Raw genomic sequence first — 22288 nt, forward strand, 5'->3', positions numbered from 1 at the left:
CAAGGAATATCAGTAAAGTTTGCTTAAAAGAAGCCTTATTTATATGATGCCTAATAAGTGGTATACAACATTACATAGAGTTATACACTATGATTAGCCTCTGTAGTAGCATATGCTTTCTGAAGCACATATGTAATTTTGACAAGGTATCTAGAATTAATCTTTGTATCCTAGTATGTGCAGAAATAAAAACATCAAAAGTAAAGTCTCCCAGAACATACTTTCTCAGCATTTGATAGATCTCCCTTTCTCATTTTGTGGAACAGCATAGTATGCCCTACCCTCTCTAGTATTTGCATTTATTAATATTTCCTATTGAACTCTCATACTCAGGAGGGAGTTTCCCAAAGGAAGGCCTTCCAAATACAGTTCCATGTCAACCTGTGACCCTGAAGAAAACTAGCTGTCATGCCAGTATCTTCCAACGGTGACATATCTGTTCCCCTGATATATGAGCACCTTGAACTCAATGTTATATAGTCCAGATTGCAGGGATGACTAGATCATGATGTAATTCTGCTGATTCAGCAGGATTGCATAGAGGTGTATTTGCTTTGTGGAACTCAGCAATGTTTTCATCTCTATTTTGAAAGTGTACTAGCAAAAAGACAAAATCCCCCAGACTGCCTGATTAGTTCAATTTCTTTTTTCCCTTAATACTAGTACTGACAGATGTTAGTTTTTTAAAAATTAAAAACTGCAGCATGCCACATAGATACTATTCCTTCAAAGGCAGACATGCTACTCCCTTTCTTGCACTCTCATTTTTAATACTATCGCCATCTTCTAAATATTTCCTATACTCTGAAGTGATAACCTTTTTCCTCCTCCTGCTTCTACTCCCATATTGACTTCCTAACTTACTTAGATAAGGACAGAGTATAATCACAGTACAGATGTCAGAATTTAACCTTTAACAGCACTTATAGATAACATCAATATAATAATAATCTCCTGAGGAATTCAGTAGTACTCTTGCAGTCCCACCAAAGTCAGTGAACATGTAGGACAACAGCATTTGTCCCATAATAAAACCATCCTCACTATACATAAACAAACTTTCTTCCAAAAGCCGCTCAGTTTTCTTCCAATAAATTTTTTTTAAACAGTAGAATTTAGCCTCCAAATTACTTAGTTCCTATTTCCAGTTTTAATGTCCTGTGTTGGTGAAACAGTTTTGAAAATCTTAGCCCAATCTAATTTAAAAAAAAAAAATAGAATTTTTGAGTTAAAAATTCCCCTCTTCAAATGTAGCACCAATACTTCTTACCTTTTTTTTGGCATTTTTAGATACATGGCAGTTACGTGTACATTATTGTGGATGATACTTAGAAGTTCATTGAGCATTTTATATTTTCTGTTTCCAGTAAAAACATTTTTGTATGATTTGCTGATTCTCCAGAAGGCTTGCAGATACTGTCCAAAACTTTCCGCACTGCTGAGGGCTAGAAAAGGTGAAGAAAACAATTATACTGGAAAAGAGTTAAAAGGAATGATTTATAGGAAGAAAATAAGAGCCATTAATCTTTCATTTCAGAAAGCAATAGCTATAATGGTATAGACTCTTGCAAAACTTTTCCCCTCTAGCATGAGTTGCAAACATACTAAGAACTGCAGCCGTTGGGGAAGGACTACCATTATCCCAGCTTTGCTTCTCACAGCAGTAGAGAGGGTAGCTGGTTTTGACTGGAAAGCGAATAAAACTAGGAGCACATGGATCAGAATGTGGAATTTTGTTTCCTCTGTATTCACTTTCATTTTTTGAATTAAGTCTCTGCTGCAGCGACAGCAGCTAAAAATATCGTTGAGATTAAATTTAGGAAAAAAGTGTGTTTGCGCACATTTATATTTGTGAGAGATTTTCATTAAGTAATATGAAACAGCTGAAAGTAGGAATTATCTGTGAGGCACACATTCTTACCATGAGTGGTTAAAAACTAAAATCTCATTGGGGCTTTCCTCTGCTGAATTTAAAACACTGCCATTGATGACCCCACTGTTCCTCACCATGGACCAAAAGTCACACACAGATAGGGTTTTAACATGCTCTGCAGGCCAGGTCAAACCCTTTGCAAAAGCATTATGGTGTTAGCCTGTCAGTTGTTCCTGTATTAGTTGTCCAATTTCTATTAATACTGCATGAGTACAGAGAATAACGGAGAAGACAAGGAAGTGTGATCCATAGCTGGTACATCTGGAGCCCCCCATTTTCAGAGAAACTATAAAAATAGTTAAGGTTTTTGTATGAAAGATATACTCCCCTCTTCTTGTGGCAAAACCAGCATCAAATGTAATAGCTTTGCTCAGTCATAGAAATACAGAACAACTTCAGTCCAACCCCCTGCTCAAAGCAGGTGCAAGTAGATCTGGTGGAACAGGGCTTTGTCCCATCCAGTTGTCCAAGAATTAAGATCCCATCACTTCTCCAGGCATCTGTTCCAGTGTTTGATCACCGTCTCAGTGAATACATTTCTCTTCATATATAATTGTAACTTCTTGTGTTATGGTTTGCATCCATTGTCACTCATCCTATAGCTGTACGCCCCATGGGAAGAGTCACCCTCTGTTTTTTCTATACCTTCCCATTAAATAGATGTAGAGATCAACAGGGTGTCCCCTTCTTCAGGTTCGGACAACTCAGTTTTCTCAGCCTCTCCTTGTGTATCAGGTACTTTAACCCCCTGGTTATCTTCATGGCCTTTTGTAGAATTAATTCTAATCTGTAAATGTCTGTCTGGTACTGGAGAGCCATTAAGAGGTTTCTAGCACTCATGTACCAGACAGATAAATCTGTTAAATTACTGTGAAAAATTTTAAAATCTTTCAACAATAGCAGTAGAATCATAAACAGTCATACTTTTGCATTTTATCTTCTCTATCTTGCACAAAGCTTTTACACACTACAACATACATGATTTAATATCTATCAATGTAAGAAGCTGTCAAACTTCTGTTTTCTGAAGTTTTTCTGCTGGAATTAGGAACTGGAAACTGGGACACTTCCTGCGTAAACTTTACCTTCACTCACAGTCAAAAGACATATTGTTGTGGTTTAGCGGCAGCTCAGCCCCACACAGTCGCTCGCTCACTCCCCCACCGGTAGATGGGGGAGAGAATCAGAAGGGTAACGCTCGTGGGTTGGGATAAGAACAGTTTAATAATTAAAATTAAAAGAAACAACAGTAGAAATGCAATGTAAAGGAGAACAACGAGAGGCGCAAAGCCCCGGAGGAGGGGGAAGGGGGGGGAGAGGGGGAACGAACCGCCGAAACAAACCGCACGCGCCGTAGCCGCTCACCGCCCACCGACCCAAGGCCGCGCCGCCCCCGCGCTGCCACTGCCCCCCCCAGTATATTGGCCATGGTGTCACATGGTATGGAATGAACCTGCCATTAGCCAGTCGGGGTCAGCCGCCCCCACCATGGCCCTGCCCCTCCCAGCCCCCCCTGCCACGCCACGCGGCAGAGCGCGGGAAGCTGGAAAGGTAGCCGACCCCCACAGTGAGGAGAATTAACCCCTTCTCAGCCAAAACCAGCACACATATTAACAAGGACATCAGGACTTTGAAAAGTGTCATAGCTTTGCTGTCCTAGATTTAAAAAGGAAATAGCAATGCAGTGTCTGCTACATTGAGACTGACTCCTGGGAGCCAGAGGAAAAGCAGATGAAAAGCAACTTTTTTTTTTTTAAATGACAGCACAAGTTTCTAAATTTAAACTTCCAAATAGAGAGATCTTGCAAAGATCTTAAAGTGATACCTTATCCCACTTTTAGAAACAATTTAAGTGCAATTCATAGACAGAAAAATAACAGCACAAGGATTATGTCACCTCAAAGATACATGAAAAGATATCAAGGATTTTGTGCTTCAAAAAGAAAGGTGGTGCAAACACCAGCCTTCTCTTGGTTAATATTGACAAAAGCCAAACAAAACAAACTTTCTCTTGCTCACACCATATCTCACAAAGCATGGTTCCAATGGGGCATGTGCAAACGGAGTAACACCTCCATGTGGGCTAGTATGCTGGAGCAAACACTGCTTCCTTCTAAGAAAACACTGCATAGATCCCTGCATAATACCATACCTGTCTAATGCCAGCAGAATGCTTCACCTTTTCTCCACTTGGTTTCCTGAAGCGCTCAGAGGATCTCCATAGCTCCAACAGACAGCCAGGTCACATACAATAAATAAATAAGTAAACCAGGAGTATGCTAAAATGTGTGCTCAGCCAATGATATAACTTTCAGGTTTGCCTTTTTTTTTTTTTTTTCTTCTTTTTTCTCCCAACCACTTGGCACCCGGAAGCAAAATGGGTATTCAGGACTCCTAAATCCTGTATTAAATTGCTGACTAGACGTCGTGGTTTGGCCGGCAGCTCAGCCCCACACAGTCGCTCGCTCACTCCCCCACCGGTAGATGGGGGAGAGAATCAGAAGGGTAACGCTCATGGGTTGGGATAATAACAGTTTAATTAAAATAATTTTAAAATAACCAACAAAATTGCAATGGAAAGGAAAACAATGAGAGGCGAGAAACCCAGGGCGGGGGGGGAAGGGGGAAGGGGGATGAACCACCGAAAGAAAACAAACCACACGTGACGCAGCCTCTCACTACCCGACGCTGTGCCTCTCTGAGCCGCAAACTGCCCCCCCCTTAATATACTGGTCATGGTGTCACATGGTATGGAATGAACATCCCATTGGCCAGTTGGGGTCAGCTGCCCCGGCCGTGGCCCCACCCCCCATCCTCCCGCCAACACGGCGGAGCGCGCAAAGCTGGAAAGGTCCCCAACCCACCATAGGCACCACAGTGAAGAGAATTAACCCCTTCTCAGCCAAAACCAGCACACTAGATTACTCGTATACATTAGCCTGCATTGCAGGCACAAAATCTTTGACCTCATTTAAGCTACCGCAAAAAAAGAGACACAAAGATGGCAGTGAAAAACATATTTAAAATTAGACACCGAGATACTCAGACAGCATGTGCTAGATGCTGGTTTATTCACTGTCAGGGAGGGAGTGCTGGATTCAGGAAGCTCCATAAAAACTGAAAATGACAGTGGCTTGTATGTCAAGAAGAAAGCGAGAACTAATCCAGCTAGCTCCCTGCTCTGTCTATAGGCAACAAAATTCTTTGTTTGCTTTGTATGATTCTCCAAAGAGCTTAAGCCCAAATAGGTAAGATTTTCAGCCCCTGGCAGGTAGCCAAGGCTACTGGTTAACAGTGACAACAATTAAGAGACCTCCTGCAAACTCCTTGCATAAAAAGCTACAGTTTGCATGGAAAGCATCTGACCTTTGTTAAAATTCATACCAGTGTAAACAGAAGCATTGTCTTTCTGTAACAAGTACTTGCATAATGAGGGCAATCCCCTGAACAGATGAATTCAAGTACCTTCACAAAATACAGGGAAGCAAGACTGCAGCTGAAAATGACCTGACTCACAAAAATATCTGACTATTTATTCAGCTTTCATTTATACTTCAGGAAATAATCAGAAAGGTTGTCACTTCCACTGCTATGTGTAGTGGGTCAAGAACATCAACCAGCCCTCCTGATTTTCTTTCTCACCAAAAGAGAAAGAAAATTTTTTTTTTTTTTAATGTGGTATCGCCAGTCTTAGTCTGTCACATTCAAGTCTCACTTATTGTAGCAGTTGGCATTGTTTTCTTCATCTCATATTTGGTGCTTGTTTTCAGTCTCATTTTCTACCCTTAACTTCTGGGAAATAAGATGTTAGTGGCATGACTAGTATTTTAGACTTTTGCTATGGATGCTGATTATTACAATTGATGGAGCTCTTATATAATCATGGGAAAATTACTGAAATAAGGGCTTTCATCTGAAACATTTTAAAAGATACCTTGGGGCAAGGGAGAATCTCTGCAATTCAATAAGAGGAAAAAATACAACCTATGCATAAAACTTGAAAAGAAACTATTTTTACCTCTGAAATATTGCCAGTGCCATTATTATTAATAGTTTTCTTAAGGACACTATAAAACCTGAAACTCCATAATGACCCAACTAGTAAAAATTGCCAAAATGAGAGCACAGAATGGTTTGGGGTTGGTTTTTATTTGCTTGGTTTTTTAAGAGCTACTAATAGAGAAAGAATGCACTATTTTCAACTGTCTTGTTTTATTTTTTTAACTAAATATCTGGGAGCCACACAGGTATCAGCCTTCTTGACACAATACTGTTAAAAATAGATCTCTGGTCTTGCTCACCTCTGGTCCAGTTCACCTCAGCACTTTGGAAACTTAGTCCGTTATACCTCTGAATAACCTGAAAAGAGCTTACAAATAAAAATACTGAAATGAATTCAAAGGAGTCATAGGAGGAAATGGGCAGCAAAGGAGCTGTTCCTTTTCAATACAACATTTAGGAAGAAACAAAGTAAATACAGCACAATCACGATCATTTAGATGCCAAGAAACAGGATCAGCTATGTTTGAAACAAGTGATTTATTATGGTTTATATAGTCCTTGTATCCACCCACATCCCCCTACAGGGATCTGGATACCAATGTCACATGGACGTTCACCTACTGTAAACTGGGAAGGAGGCCAAGAACAACCTTTCCACTGGCCTTTAATGGCTATGTTTTCTATCAAGCCAAGGAAAATTGCAGAGGGATATTCAAAAAGTAAATGTATTTCTGGTCTTAAAAAATCTGGCCTGATTATATTTGTACACAAAATCTCAAAGAAAAACCATCAAAAGGTCCATGAAAAGCAATATTCATAGTTGATGGATACACGATCCATTGCATCTGCATCTTCTGCACACCTGTATTTCTATACCATAAAATTTAAAAAGATATTGTAAAAAACCTAATATCGAGCCCTTTAATATTTACTGTTTGATTTCCGAGTATTGTTTTTATATTTTCTCTTTCCTGCAAGTTAGTAACTACAGTTTCCCCTAACACTGGAACTTTTTAAGTGAAAGTGAAACGGTACATCTGAACAAATATATCAGACATCGGCCTGATTCACCAGCTGGCTCTGCAGAATCCCTCTGACCTTCTGGGATAGTTAGGGTGTAGGATCATAGGATCACACCTACAGCATTTAATATTTAGAATGACTGTGAAACATACACTGCTTCAAATTATTTAAAAAAATGTATTTGGATGTAAGAGTACATAAATTATATCTGTTCCCCTATGAATGGGCAGCCAGAGTGGAAGTGAAATATCTGAGATTATCATGATGGCAATGGACACTAAGTTTTGGCAACTGATTCATGCCCCAATAATTAAGTCCCAAAAACTAGGGGAAGTAGGAGAGAGCATGCAGGATTTGTGCCCAGTCTGCTGTGTCTAAGTCTAAGCAGCTGGATAATATTAACTACATACCTTATGAGGATGTAAGAGTGCTTAACTAAACCTTAGGTAACACTTTCCACAATCAGAAAACTTTACAAAATTAGATTTTTATAACCTGTAAGATATTTGGCTTATCAAAATTTTATGAACTGAAATACAATTATTTTATTTCCTTGACACAAAGGACTACAGAATTGCAAGGAATCAGGATAGAAAATATAGAAAATTTACTGCAGAGGTTTATGCTTAAAGCCAGAGCAGCTTAATATGGGCTGGAGCACAGATGTTCAGCTAGACCTCTCCCCACCTCCTTACTCCCCAAAAGGCTTTTATTATGGATGGGAACAGCTTCCCATGTTGTTTATAAATTGCAGAACAAACATGACTTAACCATCCAAGTTAAATTCAATCAAGAAGGCCTATCACTTTGAAGTTACAGCTACATTATTATGGTAAAGAATTAAATTTGTTCATTAACTAATCAACAATATCAATACTTTTCATGGTTACTAATGCTCAGAGACAAAACCATAAATATTATGATCATCAAGGGACATTTTCTTTATGGATTCATGACAGTGTTGCTGTTTCATGTAGCATTCATTACCTCAAAAGGAGATGCTTGGTACTTTTCTGATTTGGTCATAAAGGTCCAAATTCATTTATTCTTGGAGAAAATAAATTGGAAGTTTGCCAAAGGCTGGCAAAACAGCTTGTCATATTTCTGTTATGACATCAAGTGGCAAACAAAAATCAATTCTCAGTGAAACCATCCACTACCCAGCATTAGAACTTATTTTACTGCTATATCTTTGCAGAGTTATTCCTGAAATGTTTTTGTACACCACTATTACAAATCCTGTGATTATTACACTACAGCAGCATTCTGCACGTGAACTTGAATTTGTCTATTTTTTCTTAAGATACTTAGTATTAAAAGGCACTTACTGGGTCTCAAGTTAGTTCAACTGATGACAAATTTTATCTCAGAAGAGTAATGCAAACAAAGTATTCAAACCTCCAGACACCTACTGCAGTGCATTGGAGAGAAGCCAGTTTTCACTCACAATGTTCTTTTACTAAATTGAATCCAGATGTTTACATGGAATAAAATATTAACAAATGTCTCCCAAGGGCAGCCAATCATTATTGAGTGTTTTAATAACCTAAACCAAAAATTCTTTAAGGTGACAACTAGCCTTTAGTCAGAAAGATACTTTTCTTTATTTTACTTCATATTTTTAATAATTTTATTTCATATTTTTAATAATTCAGGTTGTATTTATCCTAATTTAGTTCCAGCTTTTGTTGAGGACAACCTCAACAAAATACTTATCTGGGATAATTCTGATAAAGCTGTACAACAAACCATTTGTGAAAGCAGTAACAAGTTAGTTCTAAACATATGGTTCCAATTTTTTTTTTCTGTAAACAAATTAGTTCTTGTAGTTTTATTTTTGAAACACAAATCAGATATCTTTGAGAGATCTAGACATAACAGAAAAGCTGTGTTTGTATTTTAAAACTGCTTCAGTAGCCCACCATTTTATCCTTATAACCAGTTTAGTACTATTTAACAGCATTCTAGTTCTTGAAGATTAAACTCATAGAGAGGCTATTATTTAACAGGAATTTCCTGGAAAGACATTTCACCTTTACATTTCCTGGGAAAATTATTTGACATTGTCTAAACAAACATATAGTTTATTTGTGTCTGCAGCTTATACACATACAAATCTGAATTCTAGATTTCATAGAGGTCAGCATGAAGTTGACCTGTGAGGACTCAATAGCATGTCAAGACACTAATATGCAGTTTCAATATGTTCAAGCATACAGCAAGGTAGTAAGAGACTCTCATTTACATTTCAACTTCCTTGGCCTAAGTTGCTTTATTAGGAGCCTGCAATACACAAAAGTAAAGTTATGGTCCATTTTAGTACTAAAAAGTATTTTGATAATTTAAAATGTAGTATATACTTACTTATGATTTTAAATTTATTTTTCTTTCACTTTTTCAAATGCATTTACCAACTTGTATTGCCCCTGGTCCAAATACAAGCCAGGCTCCTGTCCTTGAAGATTAAGGATGCCCATTCCTCTCAAATGCAGAAGTCTTATCCTGAAGTGCCACTAATTTTTCAGTCAGGAAAACTCCTTCATTACTAAGACTCTCCAGACACAAATTTCTTTTTTCCTTAGAACTACTCTCTGGCAAAGTTTGTCCCCCTTCCCTGTCCCAGCTGTTGCAACCATTTTGCATGCAAGGAATCTCTAGCCTCCTGATTTACCAGACACATTTATCACATCAGAATGGTCAAATGTAGCTGTATCATGAGTAAAAACATGTCCCAGAGATTTCAAGATAAAGTATTTTTGTCATCAGGAAACCTGTTTACATGTCTGTTAAAATGCAATATTTGGACAGAAAAGCTCTATGTAAGGCATAGACATTTCCAGAGCATCTTTATATGTAAATGCTATTACTAAGTTCAAAGAATGCTCAACAACATCAGATACACTGGAGAGTATAACCATCCTATTTTATACTTCCCTAAAATAAGAGATGGAAATACACTGGACATATTAAAAGCTTTCAGTGCATTTGTAATGTCAAGAGACAATGGAACATGTACAAATGCATCAGCTAAGACTCTTAAGTATTATTCACAGAGAAATACTTGTGGAACTTACCCACTAGACATGCAAAGACCAAGCCAACACAAACACAGATGGTGAAGCCCTTTTCAGACCCTATATCTGGTGTCAAAAGCAAGAGAAGGTATCAAATGAATTTTGCAACCTAAAAATACGCAGGGAATCCAAATTCCATGTTCTGTTTTGCAACAACAGTTAAGCACACAAAAACAGACAGCGATGCAAGAAGTAGACTTTCTGGTCTTGCTTCTTGGTTCACTACCAAGGACTTCTTTCAGAACTCTACCAGGGTAACAGGCTGACAAGCCTGCATGCCCATAGATATAGGCACGGCTACTACCATATCTTCTACTTTACTTGACTTTCGTATCAGTTACTGAAATAAGATACCAAGCATGCCAACAAAAAAAGTCCAGTGTTATAATGATATATGGAAGAGATGTCACAGAGTGTATTCTTCCCACCTCTACATAGACTGGGTGGTGTTGCTGAAAATACTCCATATTTATATCACTTGGAGAACAAGATTTAGGCCTACATTTTATTTTGAAGACAGACTTTTTATAATTACCGGTTGACAGAAAAGTAGTAGATTCCAGGAATGTACTCAGACACTAGAGATAAATGTAGTACACAAATCTATAAAAATTGGATTACAGTTCACTCCTTCCAGGCCCCTCCTCTCCTCCCTTGAGAATCCTAGCCTATTAGTTTAAGGGGGTTATGCACTCAGGTTCCCAATGTATTTCCATGGGAGCTTCTGGTTCTTTTAGACTTGTTGCAAAACTGTAGTCAGAAAAATATATTACCAATCCTTTTAAGTTGCAGCTATTGCCCTTTTCCCAATTATCAAATCTTATTTCAAATGCCATACCTTTTAAGTAAAGCATCTGGATCTGTCCTGTCATTTTTTCTTGGTAGTTTCACTTTGTAATGCAGTCAAAAGAAGGGTGCTTAGAGAACAAGGTGTCCATACCAATCCTTGGTGTTTAATTAATCTTCATTCATATTTAGTTCCAGAAAGTTATTTATAGTATCTTTGAAATGTTTCACTTTGGAGCTTAGATAATGGGCTGAGCATTGCAAAGGAGTAGGATACTGACTACGCTTATGGTCTCCAAGTGCTACAGAATAGAAGTAACAGGACTGTACCATAAACACACCTGCTCTTTCACATACGAAAAATTTCTACAGCTACTCAAAACCGAACTGAAAATATATAACAAACAAGGGGAAAGCAGGCAATTTCAGACTTTGCTAGAAATGGCACTCAGATCTATATGACAGACAAAAGGTAGTTGAAATTAAAATATTCACCAGTGATCTGACATCTGTGCTTCTTCTGAGTCACATTATATAACATTATATCTTCTGTTGATTCTGGATTTGTCTATATTTATGCAAGTGCTTTGGTAGAAAAAGAGCTTAATCTTTTTAGGTTGAAATATTTTTTCCTGACCATTAATTCATGGTACCTTTAACCTTGAGGGAGCCAAGTAAAGAGACCTCATAATTTAGCTTCTCAGTATAGGCAAGCACTTGCAGTCCTTAAACAAAACAAGCACAACAAACGGTCAAGCCTTTTTAAATTACTCTATAAGGAACAGACAGTAGACAAAATTCCTAACCACTTCAGAGGTTCTTGGTCCTTCTAAATAAAAATAAAGAAAGAAATGTAAAAGTTTTCTTTCTTCATACCTTTCTTCTCTTTAGTGTCTTTTTACTTCACACACCCACCCACCCGTCCACACCCTACACACACACACCCCCACACCCCACCCCCCCCCCCACACGCACCCCCACACCCCACACCCCCCCCACACCCCACACCCCCCCCACACCCCCACTCCCCCCCACACACACACCCACACCACCCCCCCACACACACACACCCCCACCCCCACCAAGTCCAGCCCTGCCCTGTGCCACCCTCCAGCCATGCCTTTATACTGCCTGAGGGAGTTCTTGGCAGGCCAGAACTGCCTCAGGGAGCCTGTTAACAATGGAACAGCATGGATGACTAAGGGCCAGCATGGGAACCTGTGTTCTAGTCCAGCTTAGGTTGCTAGTACAGACTGGAAAATAACTCTTTATTTTTCCTGCTGTAACCTATCTTTTCCTTTCTGTATTTTAGGAAATTTTCAGTCAGCACAGACATCCTCCTCCTGCAATGGAATTTTATTTCTGTGAAATGCCTGGGAAAAGTCATAGCACCACTCAAAAAGCAACAGTTGGTAGCCTCCTACTTAGATTGTATTTGAAAACATGCTTGTAGCTGTAAACTTCAACATTCCTTTTAGCTGGAGCTCTTTTGGGGTTATTGTTTTGCCTAGTACTTCTTGGAGAGCATATTTTCCAGCTGTCACTAAGGAATAATATCTGGAGGTTAGGCCATCTAGCACTATTTTCATTACTACACAGAAACCAGGAAAGGAAAGCAAAGAAGTTATCAAGATGACAGATTTGAGCATACACCTGCACACAAATTAAATACAAAATGTTGATACCACCAGAAAAAAGAGCTCAGAAGGGCCTTAGATGACAACTAAGAATATCAGATTGGTTCAGCTGTAAAACTCCAACTTCTAATTTACACAATGGTTTGCAACATTAGCTGGGCCAGATCCTGAAACAGCTAGACAGCTATAATTTGCTTAGGACCTATCAGCATATGTGCTTATGCTTTCACCTACATTTACAGTGTCTGAATACTTCCTATATAAAATTAGTGAAGTCCAAAGCATATTTCACAAAACCTTTGTCATGTCTCTTTCTTGTGAAATCAAATGTTTGAGAGACCTTCACTTAAAAGATATAATTTTTTTTTTTTTTTTGGTCAAAATAATTATTTGGTGCTGCCTCGGTTTTCTTGGGCTGAACGTGGTATCCAGATAATGTATGTAATTCCAAATGTAAGAAGACTTTTTCCATAAAGAAGATTTTGCAGAAGTTCCCAAAGATATTCAGTGCCTGTGTTTAATCTGCCCTGGAAGTATGTTTCCAAGCCAGAACCACTTAAATGAAAAAACTTTATTCAGGACTTTTTTATCTACGTTGTCCTACGGCATCACAGCTGTTGTCTTAGCATTTCAGAGACTGAAATTCCATCTTCAGTGGAGCTGTGGTTTGATCTATTAACTGCTGTGTCTCATCACCAAATTAATGAAAAAACGTTGAAAGACAATATGTTATGTAAATTTAATCCATGTAACAACAGTATTATTTAGCCAAACATTACCACTGGAGAAATCCATATTTCACTAAGTGTGACTTCCATAATATATGACGTTCTGAACTTTGTTCAGAAACAATCTGAACAGCCCCATCAGTTATAGACGACAAGAGTTTGAGACATGCTAATGAAAAATTCAAGCACAGGACTGATGACAGGAGACACATTTAGAGAATACGTTTAGTGTGTACTCTAGTGTTCCTCTTGAGAAGGAAGCTATGCTGGTAAATAGGAACCACACATGAGGGAAACTTCCTGTTTGTAGTAGTATAGCTGTCACAAGGGAGGAATCAATATCACAAGCAGTTCGAACTCAAAACAATAAAGTGTGTTAAACAGAAGAGGAAACCACAAGTTCAGATGCAAATGCCTCTACGCAGTGCTTCACAGCCTAAACAAAAGATGTTGCTTTAGGGATGATACAAGTCTCCAAGCAAATCGCTGGAATTTACCTGCAAAGTTATCCCAGATGGTCCTTCTCGGCTTGACACCACAGTAGCTGCCTCAATGACTGGAGCGATAAAACTCAAGTCATTGTGTTAAGATAAGTAGGCAGCTTAGGGAGTACATCACCATTTGGAAATTCCCTGGAGAATTTCAATGAGCCAGTTAAATGTCAGATATTATCAGCGTCTAAAGAAAGATAAGCACACCCTTTTGCAGATGTGCTAAGAGAGTGCAGGAGCTGCCAGGGAGACATAGGAAATAGAGCTCCTCCCAGAACCCCAAAAACAAATGAGTACGAGGTAGTTACAGAACAAGCCTTATTTTCAGCATATCCATCTTTATTTGTGATCTTTTATTTATAAAGCCTCATAACCAGAAACAAAGACTTATTCAGTATGAGAAGAGCTCAGGAAATGCACTCTAGAAGTACTACATTCAGAGAGGAAGCAAAACTCCTCCTAAAACTTTGTCCAATAAAAAACACCCTATTTGCCTCAACAAAGCCCTTGAAAGGGGTATAAAAGAGCTCCCTAGCATTAATTTTTAATTTCTGTGTCTGCTGACTTTCCCCAGATCCTCCTCTTCTGCCTGTTACCATTTCTCATTGCATTAATTTTGTATTAACTCATAAGATCCTCTAAGGCATGTTCTATTCCTATCACTATTTAGCTCCCAGTAGGATGCTATGGATAAGTTCTGGCATACTCTAGAAACACGCCAGAATCTCACTGCATAGCGATGACATGAGTATTCGCTAGTTGGAACAGACTGATAATAAATATCAATTTTATCCAACCATCTGGTAAGAATTTTACAGCCAAATTCAAATTAATATTGGCCTTTACAAAATTTCACAGGGATAGAATTATGCAATTCTTCTCTATCATTCAGATGAGCTAGTGATTACTCAAATGACTACCGCTTAAAGAAAAGATTGCAAACGTATATTGAGGGAGAAGTAATATCTAATATCAAGATTATGTGGTAGAAGGAAAAACTCAGAACTTTCATCTTTCAAAATCAAAATGTTTAGGAATATCAGAATTATCTTGTATTTGCTACTACCTCATAATTTAATATGTTGTGTTTTGAATTTCAAAACTTAAAAAGCTAAACTGAAGATACTTCATCATTAAAATCAAAACTGAACTTGCCCAAGTGAGAGTTTTAAGATCTAATCCATAAAGAAAAATGCTCTTCTGTGAAGAGTAACTTATTTGGTGGCATAACGGAAAAATTTCCCAGTAAATTATATGTGTATTGGGAAAATTCTTTCTAAGGCTCCCTAACTGAGCTTGTTTAGGCTAACAGGTGGGGTTTTTTTTAAATAGCATATAAATATTTGAAAGCCAATGAGAACAAGGTGTTTCTAAATTTTAGTTCTGAAGAAATAGCAACAAATACCTATTGAAAAGACAGTTTGTTTCTGGTTTAGAAGTAGGGTTTGAGTTTTTTTAATGGTACTTTTACAAAAGCAAACCAAAACAAAACTTGGTTTCTTGTTCAACCACTTCCAAAAAGTCTGCAGAGGCAACAGAGAAAAGGTTCTAAGTATTAGAGGTGGTGTTTTTAATCCCTGTAATGAGTTAGCAGTAATTGCCTTCAGGGTTCTTTTCAAATCAGCAATATGCTAACATGCTTGCTGCTCTGCCAGGTAGCTGTGAAGCATAGCCTTCCTTCTTCCAGGGTCTTAATTACTGCCTCCTCCAGTGGCCACAACAATCCATTCTGATTTTCATTAGGGACTGTTGCAGAATGGGACCCTTCTCTACAGACAGCACCATATGGAACTAAAATACTAAGTTAAGCAAGTTCTTTGGAGTCTTCAAAGGGCACTTTAAAACGTGCAAGATAGTAACTACTGCTACTCACAAAAGCTCAATCACCTGTAAATTCAGCAACATTTCCACATACCCAAAACTAAACAATAACTATTCAGAAAGCAAATATATTCATAGCTTGTAAGTCCATGCTAGGGGCATAAATTCCCTGATGTCTTCTATGTCCTGGCTCCATAAGCACAGAATTAGAAAGACAGTAGGTCAATTTTGGGTGAGTCAACTCTTGCTGCAGCTTTCTCTCACTCAAAACTAGGCCATCTGCTTCCTCTGGACAGATGAGAATATTTTAAATAAGTCAATTCCTGTGAAATTTATCCTAGATACTTCTGTTGAAGCCCTAAACATTTCTAAACCATAATAATACGTGCATGCCAAATCCAATTTCAAAACAAAGCAAACTGTCACCAAGATAGTAGTGGTTTTGTTATGCTTTTTTTTTTGATCTGTATCTTAGTCTTTGAAACCAAGGTGATGGGACAGTTAAAAAACACTAACATTATTGCTGTGGGATAGTTAAACACTAACATCATTGCCAAGCTACTACCTGTGTATCCTATCCATTTTAACAATAGGTTGAGGAGTGTTTTAGTGTAACCAAAGTAACAGGTTTGTGGTGTGTTTTAGAAACCTTGGTGAAGGGTGTCCTACCTTACATACTTTACATTCTGCTTAGGTGCTATGGAGAAAGAAACAAATTACATTAGCAGTGCGCATGCACGTGAGAAGGACACTTGATACGACCACCAGAGACCAAAAGGGACCACCAGAGACATCCCTCAGCTTTTAGGGATGCATGCAAAATGGCTATGTAAATATGATAATTAGTTCTGGACATTTGATGCACATGTATGTAACCAGACAATATAAGTTTTGGTTGATGTAATCTGTGGTATGCACGTTAGGAGGAGGGATGTCCCATGCATCCGGCACCGTGAATAAAGAATGCCTGCCTTTTAACACTACATTGGTGTTACCAGACTTATTCCCGATTTCAGTGACAAAATCAGTTTAAAACCTACACCGACAATATTATTGATAGCGCTAGCTAGATCTGAACTTTCCTAGAACACAGAGATCTTTGAAATAAATTTTGGCATTTGTCTCAGAAATGAAAATATTTGCATGAAAATAGTTTTGGAGCTGCCACTGCAATGTATTAAACTGGAGAAACTACTCTTACCATGTCCAGCTCTGCAACCTTACACACTGACCTTTCCAGGAAAGAATACAGAAAGTATTAACTGAACTAGCCAAGGATTGCACAGAAACATATTCAGAAACTCACAATTTTTGTAATCTCTAACAACCAAGTACTGTGCAAGTTACTTGACCAGATTCAAAACCTGATATACTTATGCAGTCTAGCCCTGTCAGGGAGTTTTCTCCTTCCTCATGCTAGGAATGTGACTTTAAACAAAACTACATAGCAGAGTTATACTCCCACTTCACCATTTAAAAACAAACTTCTAATTGTAATTCTAATTGTAAAATGTAAATTAATTTTAAAAACTTTTCTGTTGATTTGTATGCATTCTTAACCCCTCAGATAAATACAATGCTCAGATGATAACCATTTACATAATTGTTCATAATTAGCAGGGCTATCCGTGTACTACTTGGTATCTAGGACTTTCTGTTGATTACACGTATGCTACAAAGCAGATCTCAAAAATAGAAGCTTCCATTTAATCTCCTCTGCATTACACAGAAATATTTGGCACTTCTTCATAATACATTAGCTTCTAAGTAACGTAATAATAAAAGGTTAGACTAGATGATCCCCGAGATCCCTTCCAACCTGTGATTCTGTGAATAATAGAGCTAGCTATCTGACTCAGGGCTATTTCTGAAGCTGCTAATGTGATTTTTTTTCCAACAAACAGAAAACTTTCCCCATTACATATACCATTATGTGGCTTTTCTGCTTCCAATGAATTATCCCAGATTCCTACATAACTAGATAATCTGTTAAGACAAATTTTCTTTCAAATAACTGTCATTGAAAGCATCCACTACATATAATGATGAATGTAAAGTAAGAATATAATGACATTTTAATAAACATACGTTATACTTTTGACTGATATATATGACTGTAATATATCTTAAGTATCAAAAGAGAAGGTGTGTGTGCTCAGGGGCCTACACTAACACAAACCTATAGCACAGGCATGGCACATTAGTAGCTGGGCAGCTGAACACTCAAGGACACATTGATGCAAGGTCATTGTGAGGGTGTAGTTGTTCTAGATTAACATTACTCTTATAGATTTATTTACTTGGTCTACATCAAGACTTTTCCCCCATATCTAAGGAAAAAAAAACCTCCAAACTCTGCAGACAATGTTACAGCGTCCATAAAATACTGCCTGCTAGTACAGCATATAAATATTTTTGTATCAGTAATGTGCTCCTACTTTAAGTCACAACTTTAAGATAACCCTAGAGCTGTACATATTCTGTCCCATCCTTGACTTCCTCCTGAGCTCAATGGAACAGTTCCAAGGAGAGTTTGGGGGAGGGAATTTTTTCATTTAATGCTTCAAGAGCCAGTCAAACAATGCTGAGGGCTTTTAAAGGGGTAAAAATGAGAATTCTCTTGTCCAGTGAGTACATGGATACTTATTTGGCAATTCAGAATTTCAGATTGAGGTTTATTAATCACTGCAGACTCTTTCAGAACATTCATTAAAATTGAATTCCCATGACTTTACTTACAATTGTTTTTACTGTAAGAACTGGACTAGCAATCACACACAATTTAGTGAATGTGTTGCTATACAAGACTTGACACTACAATTCTTAGTTAAAAACTCTGAAATTAATGTGGATTTTGCCAGTGAGGATGCAACTTTACCTCCCATCCCTGTCCCCAAACTGTCAAAGATCAAATAATCCTAGAGTTAGTAGTTCATTAAATAACATACACTGCATAAACAGAATGTTTGGTTGGATTCCAGTTTCTCACAGATGAAACACTAGGGCTGCTTAGTGGATATTAGCCAGATTGTGTGCAATGATATGTATTTTGCCTTTTAGGTAGCCACAAATCAAAGATGTGCAGTTTCTCATAAAAGATTTAGCTATTGTTAATAACCTCTAAACATACTTCCTGATTTATGTTCAGCTGATATTAAGAATGCATTTGCATTTCAATAATAAGATCCAAACCAATTTGAGACTTTACTTCAATTTGCTGCTCGCACATTTCAGAATTTGTTTGTTACAACCAAACTATTCACTTTTCAAAACATGAATCTGAACAATTCTTGCCAGAGGTATACTGTTATTTTTGTCAACCCCTCAGGGACTTGGAAGTAGTTGATTCAGTAAGACAGTAATTTTCTGGTCATTCAAATCCAAACCAAACATCATCACTTAGTGAATCTGAGAGACATAAATTATTATGATACTGTGTTTAATCTGATTATAATCTTCTTGGGTGTCAGAAAATAGACTAGATAGATAAAACCAGCAGTCCCTCTGATTACCACCTCAAGATTTGGGCACAAGCCACATAGCAGGAAAGGAGTGATCCATAGTTTGTGTAACAAAACAGCAGAGATGATGGTGACAATGCTAGTGGCAGCAGAAAAACAATGGAGAGAGTAAGACTTGAAAATAATTTTCCTATAGCGAGCACTTCATAGTAGAAAACTTTCCTTGTTAATATTGCTGGCACTGAGTCCAATTCCTGAAGACAATGGTTTAAGAATGCATAAATATATGACAACTCATATTTGTGCAACAGTTATGAAGCTTTCAGTACTGCTGTCCACACTTCTTCTTTTTGAATGAGGACTTTGGCAATCACATTTAGAATTCTTAGTCATTTTGTCCAACAATTTAAAGAAGAAATATTTAAATAAATACATTTCTTTGCTTCACTGCTACAGGCATAATGGATTTCATTTGATCTCACATAAGTCATTCTGATTACTGCCTTCTGAAATAGTAGTGTCACCTCTTCCCCACCAAAGTTATTTTCAGAAAGACCAATCATCTGCAATTACAGCTGACAACAATGGGATATGCACTCACCAGCTCCTAACTGATGAGTACCCAGAGAAACACCAAATTTGCAACAACCTGGGAGCATTCTTCTGGCTGGGCCTGAAAATTCAGTGGGGCAGTTCAGGGACAGGATGGGAAAGAATATTAAGTTGCCTACTTCCAACTCCCAAGGAGACTTCATCTACACATTTTTCCTACAGTTCTGTCTTTTGTTCTATCAACTGGAAGATAAAACAGTAATATAAACATTTATGCCACTTTATGCTGCATGAGTCCTCATATTGACCCTAAGGACGCTAAATATGAATTTGCACAGACAGGCCACAGAGCAATGTAGGACCTGGATTGCAACACACAAATACCACCTTATCAGCTGCTCTAGAATTTTCAACCATGCTAACAGGGAGACGCATACATTTCTGTAAGGACAGAAACATGCAGAGAGTAATGAAGCATCTGGAGATGGGTAGCATACGTTATGGAGTTGAAAAATAATAGATGGAAGTTTCTTGTTAAAGCAAGAAGAATGCATGCCCCTAGGCTGCAATAAAGAACAAGACATCCCAATTCCCATTGTCCTTAAGTAACCACTGCAGCCATCTCCACAGACATCATCTTTGTGGCATTAATATCATGCTATTATTCAGGCCTTTCTTTCCCAAGTACAGAGACTAAACCTTCTAGTTGCAGGTTTGGTCACTATGCCTTCATATATCAGTTGTATAAGAAAAATGAAACCCTCAGAAACCAGGTTATTTGTGTTAAGGCCTCCAAGAAATGCTATTAAAAAAAAAATCTTATAAATTATTAATTATTAAAAAAAAAAAGTGCCCCATGTACAGAAAGATCAGGGTAAGAATCTCTTGTAAAATATTAAAAAAAGAAGAGTTAGGGTGTCATTATTTCATTAATTGTATAGAAATCTGGAGGCAGTTTTTGTAATAGAAAATGCCTTATGAAAAAAGTCCTTTCAGTCCGGGAAGGGAGTGCTGGATTATAAACCATGTTATGCAAGCTTGCTGCTCCAGAAGCTAAAACCCTGCCCCACCAATTGCATAACCAGCTCCAAGGGAGTTCTGAGCCCTGCTCCTTTACGAAGGAGACTCCATGGAAATTCAGCAATGTACCAGCCTTCCGCCAGGCAATAAACAAGGCATTTACTGTCACTTGGTACTTACTGGAGGCAATTTGATTTCCCCCCCCTTCTCATTTCACAGTGTAAACAAAGAAACAGCTCACAGGAGAAAAAAAAAAAAAAAAGGCACTAGGCAGACTGTCTTCTGTTGACACCATTATGATCTCAGAATCATATTGTCCCTTTGAAATGCTGAACAAGCCTGTAGGCTGCTGGTACAATTCTGAAAGGAAGTGGGAGAGGCAAAAGCAAAACAAGATGCTCTGCAATGGAATGCATTAAAGAAAACCAAATATTTCAACCAATATTTAAATTCCTCAAGTGTGGGACAAGACCTACCGATCTTATCCTTAAGAACTGAAACAGTTACAAAAAACCCCCATAAGGCTGATTTATATAGACATTAAAAAAGAAGTCATAATTATGGATCAAGAGACACCTTAACCATTCAGTTACCATGGTTTTGCTGTATTATTCTTTCTAGATTGTAGCTCTCAGTCCTATTACAGGGCATGCCAAACTGTTTTGCCAGGTTTGTACAGGTAAACAGGTTACAGAGAAATATAACTGAAAAAACAGCATAACTTTAATTTTCCAGGTACATTTGCACTAAATCTTCATCCATATTAATATTATTCTTCATCTATTGTTACTGCTGCATTATTAAAGCCTTCTACATGCATATTGTTCTCATCTTTACTGGTCTATGAACTGATTTAACATGTAGGATGCTGTGCTGTTGCTTTTCCATTACAGTAAAAGGCAAAAGGACAAAAAGATACAAAGTCTATCTGAGTCTTGATAGCCCATTGGACAAGTCTGGTCAAGGGATGACATCTTCCACAGCCAAAACCACATGAAGGACTCACATGAATATTGTGGTTTACAGCACTTCACACCCTCCTTATTTATTCTTCCCTGTCCTTCCAATCTCATTCAGCTTGGAAAGGGTGACTAGAGGTTTAACTTGGACACCAGGCTGGAATTAAGAATGGCAAATTTTGGAACAGACAGATAAAGTCTGTTTAGATTTAGTTTTGCATGTAATTTTGTTTTACCCTTGATTTTAAAAAACAGAATTCTTATGGCTGGTGTTATATTTTTCTAAATACCACATTTGTTGATTACTGGTTAGGGTAAAGAATTTTTGTAGAACAGCATATAAATTTACATTGATTTCCCTACAGCAGCAGTTTTTAAAACAATATCTTCTAGAAAAAATCCTTGCTATTCATAAATTATATTGTTTTGTCAATAATTTTCCTGCAAAGTATTCAGCAGAACTGAAACACCTGAAAAAGCCCTGGGTTACATTTCTGTTGTAGATTGTTGTGGTTTAGCCGGCAGCTCAGCCCCACGCAGCCGCTCGCTCACTCCCCACCGGTAGATGGGGGAGAGAATCAGAAGGGTAATGCTGGTGGGTTGGGATAAGAACAGTTTAATAATTAAAATTAAAAGAAACAACAATAGAAATGCAATGTAAAGGAGAACAATGAGAGGCGCAAAGCCCCAGGGGAGGGGGGAAGGGAGGGGAGAGGGGGAACGAACCGCCGAAACAAACCGCACGCGCCGCCCGCCGACCCGGCGCCTCCGCGCTGCCACTGCCCCCCCCAATATACTGGT

General features: G+C 38.0%; 1 protein-coding gene across 3 annotated transcripts in view; it reads right to left on the bottom strand.

The window, feature by feature from the left end:
• LOC142061039 (E3 ubiquitin-protein ligase SIAH1) overlaps positions 1-22288 on the bottom strand; it is an 80247-nt gene that overhangs the window by 36774 nt on the left and 21185 nt on the right. The window contains exon 4 of one of the 3 annotated variants that reach the window (XM_075101550.1): positions 1271-1445. The exons of the other annotated variants lie outside the window; for them this stretch is intronic. The gene's annotated coding sequence lies outside the window, so the exon portion shown is untranslated. The remainder of the gene's footprint in view (positions 1-1270; positions 1446-22288) is intronic. 3 annotated transcript variants of the gene reach the window in all.

The sequence above is a fragment of the Phalacrocorax aristotelis genome, chromosome 8, assembly GCF_949628215.1.
Source record: "Phalacrocorax aristotelis chromosome 8, bGulAri2.1, whole genome shotgun sequence".
NCBI lineage: Eukaryota > Metazoa > Chordata > Aves > Suliformes > Phalacrocoracidae > Phalacrocorax > Phalacrocorax aristotelis.